The sequence below is a fragment of the Pogonomyrmex barbatus genome, unplaced genomic scaffold (genome assembly GCF_055798465.1).
Source record: "Pogonomyrmex barbatus isolate J1 unplaced genomic scaffold, ASM5579846v1 scaffold21, whole genome shotgun sequence".
Classification (NCBI taxonomy): domain Eukaryota; kingdom Metazoa; phylum Arthropoda; class Insecta; order Hymenoptera; family Formicidae; genus Pogonomyrmex; species Pogonomyrmex barbatus.
The window spans coordinates 1,177,029-1,183,028 of NW_028297118.1; the positions used below are offsets into that span (position 1 = coordinate 1,177,029).

Genomic DNA, 6,000 nt, shown 5'->3' on the forward strand with positions numbered 1-6,000 from the left:
GGCACGCTCCTTTATATCACATTTTCAAATCTAATTGTAAAAACTCTACATGTTCCTGCATGTAATTCGCACTTCCTATTGGTCTCATTTTGTACAAATAAGCTGCCAAATTTTTATATGAAGCAAATATTCGCACATGTTGACAGCTCTTGACTCCATATTGGACTAAGAGTCGGTAAAAAAGATCGAAATTTCTTAATTTTTTTTCGTTCTCGGTATAAAGTCGATCGGTATGATTTACATTGGTGTGTATGCTTTGTAGAAAGCATATGCAGCTTTGTATATGTAGAAAAGGATTCTTAAATCTGTAAATGTAATTAGAATATTTTAATTAACATGTTGGAAAATTAATCGGCTTGGTTGATAAAAACAGGATCCCTTTAAGAGCCCTTTAAGATCTTCGTTCTTCATTATTAAAAATATGTCAGCGTATACGAAATGGAATATATTTATTTACCCGACTCTCACATGTTTTATTATTCTTGTTGCTAATTTCTTCTTCAAATCTGCTATTAAGGGGATGCTAAAGCGAAGGACGAACTCCGACGGCCTTCCACAAATGCCATCTAAATGGAATTAAAGAAATGTCGGTAACGATCGACAATTTAAAAAGTCGATATTATCGACATGACTAATTCCGTTTATTGTCATATTAATTTTTATCATTTTACTAAATAAATGAAAACACATGTATATATTGTATACATTATATATATTGTATTGTAAGATTGCTCACAGGAATCGGGATGGGCGGCGGGATTTAATAAATCAGTTCACTTGTTTAATTTAAATTTGACACAAGAGAGCGTTTATTCAATTTGAAAGTTTTCTGTATAATGTTCCGTTAGCGGAATTACACTGATTCTAACGCGTACACCGCGCCACGTGTAACGACCATTTGAATATGCAAACGATATGGAAAAACGGATGAATACTGAAGCGCGCGATTTACCAAGTCTTTTCTACTAGTTTAATTTAATTAATTCGAGCTAATTTGAGCCGGTTCTCACTATACTTGTTACTTTTCAATTAAATTGTTTCTCTAATTTCACTATGACTCCCACCAACGCGTGTCAGACGTGTGCCTTCCCGATGGAGAGTGTCACGTTGCTCCAATTCGCCGAGGATCGGAGCACGGATCGAAAGATCTAGAATAATCCCGAAACTTTTCGAGCCGGCTTCGTTTCCGGTTCGCGAGCGCCGAATTGCTCCAATTAATTAATTACCTCACGAGATGCGCTGACACCCGCTGGGTGCGTAAATTGAGAGCTGGCGCCATCGGTCTACCAATCAACCAATTTCAGCGCAATATCTTACAGTTTCGGCCAGTCTGATAGCCCTTCGTCCTCGAAAGGTTTGTTTAGTGATTATTATTCTTAAACATTAAGATCACAGGTAGATCAACTTTATTATTACAGTTTCTATTGTTTCTTCGCTCGCGTTAGGTTAAGATAATATTAAGTCTAGAGACTTAATATTATCTTAACCTTACGCTTTTATTTACCTATCACAAAAACATCACATAGGTTCATGTTATTATGTTTAACTTTGCTAGCCAAATAATTGACTATTTACCAGATAATACAGTTTTTCTTAACTAGTTATCTCACTCTCAGGACGTGACATTTTGATCCAATGCTTTAGCTGTCGGAGGAAAGGATTATATTCATCGGACGAGATGTTAAATTATAACCAGGTATGTCCTTCACTACATACCGATTATTTCTTAAGCTTTTGTCTACCATATATGGCTCCTTGTATTTCGCGGATAATTTAGTATTTTCACCCGATTTTCTTCGAGTATCTCTCACTAGTACGTAATCACTGGCGTTATAAACAGTTGATTTGCGTAGTTTCGAGTCTCTATATATTTTATTATATTGCCTGATTAGATTCGTAGCGGTTTTGGCTGTCTCGCGCGTCCTTTCTCTCTTCGCGCCGGGATCGTTTTCAATCTTTATTAAATCTTGCGTAAATTGAGCCAATGAATTATCAGAGTGATTTAACTGTTCGTACCCGAAAACTATTTTAGACAGCGAGAGGATTTTATATGTCGCGTAATATGTATTATTAATTATGTACTGGAGCTCCGACAATCTTTCCTTCCACTCTGATGCGTGTTTCAGCAATTTTGTTAAAGAGCTTTTTATAAATCTGTTAACACGTTCTACCGTTCCGTTCGCCCACGGAGAAGCTACTGCCATTTTTCTGTGTCTTATTTCGAAACTATGAGAAAGTCCAAGAATTCTGTCGACGTGAACACCGTTCCTCGATCTGATACGAGTTCTCTCGGTTTTCCAAACGTTAAATATATTTTTTAGATGAAACGTTACCTCCCGCGTCGTGATAGACTTTACCGGATACAACCACGTAAAGCGCACGAAAATGCATCTACGACCACTAACTAATGTATTTAAATTGACGTTTGTGGGGACCGAAATGGTTGACATGGAGAATTTCCATCATTTTACTTGGCGACGGGAAGATGCTAGTCTCTCCCTCGAACCAATTCATCGCGTCGTTTGACATTATACAAGTAAGACAATTTTCTAAATAATCGTTTATTCTCTTCCGCATATTGAGAAACCAAAAATTTTAATCGATACCACGAAACGTTTTTTCTATTCCACAATGAGCCATCTCATTGTGATGGGCCCTCAATAAACTCGGTACCATCATTTCAGGCACTACGAATTTTAATTCCTCTCCGTTCCTCCAATAAACCAAGCCATATATCAACGCAAACTTAATACTATCCTTAAATTCTAATTCTTCGCATATGTTTTTTATTTTAGGATCAGTGAGCTGACGAAATTCTAATTCCTTTTCCAGGGGTAGCTCGTTCACGAACCCGACGCAGTGGCTCAACGCGTCAACGTGTTGCTTCCGGGTTCCTGAACGATGTAGGAGTTTAAAATCATAATTTTGCAACGTGAGTGTCCACCTGACTATACGCGGATTAAGATTCGCTTTGTTGACCGTGTATACTAATACGTTACAATCTGTGACTACTGTAAAGGTCAGACCGCTCAAATACAAATGAAATCTTTCCACAGCTCGCACTATCGCCAGCATTTCTAATTCAAAACTGTGATAATTTTTTTCCAATTGATTGGTCGACTGACTGTAATATGTTACGACCACTTTTGATTCTGCTGCTTCTGTAGCAGAATCGCGTCTATCCCCTGACTACAAGCGTCAATGTGGAGTTCGATCTCTGCCGATGGATTATATAATGCCAGAATTGGTGAAGAAGTTAGTTCCGATTTGAGCTGTTCAAAAGCTTGTTGGCAATGTTCGTCAAAATTAAATTCGGTATCTTTCTTTAACAGATTTTGTAACGGTCGAGCTTTCAAAGCGAAATCTTTTATAAATTTATGAAAGTAGCTCACTAATTCTAAAAATTTTTGAGTCTCACGCACGTTTCTCGGTTGCCGAAAATTCTTAATTGCCTCAGTATGCCTGGGGCTCAATGTAATACCGCTTGAAGCAACATATCCTAAAAATTCAATTTCTTTCCATAAAAATAAACACTTTGAATAATTTAATTCGAAACGGTATTTTCTGAGTAGAGTCAGAGGTTCTGCCAATATTTTTAAATTTTGTTCCACTGACTCAGAACGTCATCCATATATATGATGATCTTATCATCACGTTGCAACGATCTAGTATTTGAATAAGTCGTTTTTGAAACTCGGCTGGAGCTTTCGAAAATCCGAATGGTAAGCGCGTGTATTCGAATTGCCCGTCGGGCGTCGCAAACGAGAAATACTTTGTACTATCTTCATCGACTTTTATCTGGTGAAAGCTATCTTTTAAATCAAGTAAAGTAAATATGGATTTACCGTTTAATCGCGACAAACAATCCCCTATGACCAGAAATGGATATTTTTGCTTCAACACACAACTATTTAGTGATCTCAGGTCCACGCATAGCCGCTTTCGTACTGGAATGACTCGCGCGCAGTATGGCGAAACACTCTTTTTTATTATTCCTTTATTCAGCAAATCGTCTGCTATTTCTCTAATGTTTATTCGTTTCGCATATCCGAAGCGCCGCGGGGCGTACGCGTATACTGAATCGTCCTTGAGACGTATTGTAACGTACTTGCATTGAATAGCTGTCCTCAACCAGAGCAATATCTTTGCCTTCCAATTCTAAAATCATTTGCAATAATTTATGTTGACAATTTAAATCAAAATCTATTCGCGCTTCTAGAATTATTTGTTCTAGAGTCTTCGGAGATTCTTCGTCACAAAGTGGGAGATGAGAAAACAATTTTGCGCACCTATCCGGACCGCTATTCTCCGGTTCATGGGGCTTATAAATCAGAGTAAGTTTCTCCTTTTTTATGAAATCTCTACCAAGAATAAGGGCTCCTTCGAACGAACTATCTTTAATAATATATTAGGTGTACAAAAAAGTTCTGAGCTTTTTTTTGTAAAATTTAATCTTTATTCAAAAACAAACAAAAAAATATTAATCAGCGAAATATTCCCCGTTTGCATCAACGACCTTTTGCCATCTTTCGGGTAGCTTGCGAATTCCTTGACGATAGAAGCTCATCGGCTTCGAAGCGATAAAGTCATCAATGCATTTTCGTATCTCTTCAAATCTCACGAAATGTGTATCAGCCAAATGATGCTGCAGCGACCGGAATAGGTAGTAATCGGAAAGCGCCATATCTGGGCTATACGCCGCGTGCGGGAGAAATTCCCAGCCTAACGCAAAGATATGGTCCTGAGTCGCTTTCGCAACATGTGGTCGAGCATTGTCATGAAGCAACATCATTTTACGACGTAACTGGTCCTTGGCCAGTAAATGGTCTCTTTTCTTCTAATGCATCGCTCAAATTGGTCAATTGTTGTTGGTAGCGGTCTGCCGTGATTGTTTCACCCGGTTGTAACAACTCGTAATACAACACACCTTTCCAATCCCATCAGATACAGAGCAAAACCTTCTTGGCGTGGATATTGGATTTTGGCGTCGAAGGTTGACCCATTGATTTTCTACGTTTATCATAAAGAATCTACTTTTCATCGCCTGTAATGATTTTGTGCAGAAAATCTTTTTTCCGGAACTTTGAAAGCAAAGTGAGTGCAGAATCTGACGCCGACGATTTTTGTTGTCTTCGAACAATTCATGCGGAACCCATCTGCCTTCTTTCTGAATCTTTCCCATCGTACGTAAACGTACGGAAATGGTTTGCTGCGTAACGCCAAGTTGTTCTGCAAGCTTCTTTTCAGTTTGCGCAGAGTTTATATCCAGCAATGCTTTCAATTCGTCCGTTTCAATCTTTTGAGGGCGTCCAGCACGCGGTTCATCTTCAAGACTGAAATCTCCTTGGCGAAATTTTTGATACCATCTTTTACATGTATGATTTACAGCGTTCTCTCCATATGCAGCACAAATCATTGTAGTGGCTTCAGCAGCATTTTTCTTCAGATGAAACGCGAAGTGGATGGAAAATCGAATATGCTCTTTTGTTATTGCCATCGTGAACACTACTGATTTTTGAGGTTATGTACATCAAACGCCAAACCGTATGGCATTTTAGAAGGCCAAATGTCAATGCTTTAAAACCGCAAAAGGGCGGGAAGATATATAAAATTTAAATTGTTATTTCGGTTGTAAGAAATCTAAAGCTCAGAATTTTTTTGTACCTAATATAAACTAGCCGATAGTTTTCGAATTTCTAATAAATGCAAAGATAATTCCACCAGAACAACACCTAGAATATTCAAAGGATTGCTATTCAAATTAACAAGTTTTTTAATCGTTTCCCTTAATTCTTCTGTACATGGACGAATCTTATCGTTATAAACTTCAAATTTGACAAAAGAGACCGGACTATCCGTGTCAATGAGTGCTAACAATTTACATTCTTTGTTACAAATAGAAATTACAGTCACATACGGTTGCGAGAGCTCCAACGTCCTTCCCTCTGGAACTGCGACTGTCATCACCACCTCACTGGAAGATTCGCCACTGGAAACCGG

The 6,000-nt window shown here is 38.2% G+C and overlaps 1 protein-coding gene and 1 pseudogene across 3 annotated transcripts in view; both read right to left on the minus strand.

The window, feature by feature from the left end:
• Nucleotides 1-6,000, minus strand: part of Pvr (PDGF- and VEGF-receptor related) — a 39,944-nt gene that overhangs the window by 12,206 nt on the left and 21,738 nt on the right. The gene's annotated exons all lie outside the window — the stretch shown is intronic.
• LOC148936484 (uncharacterized) overlaps nucleotides 778-6,000 on the minus strand; it is an 8,329-nt pseudogene continuing 3,106 nt past the window's right edge.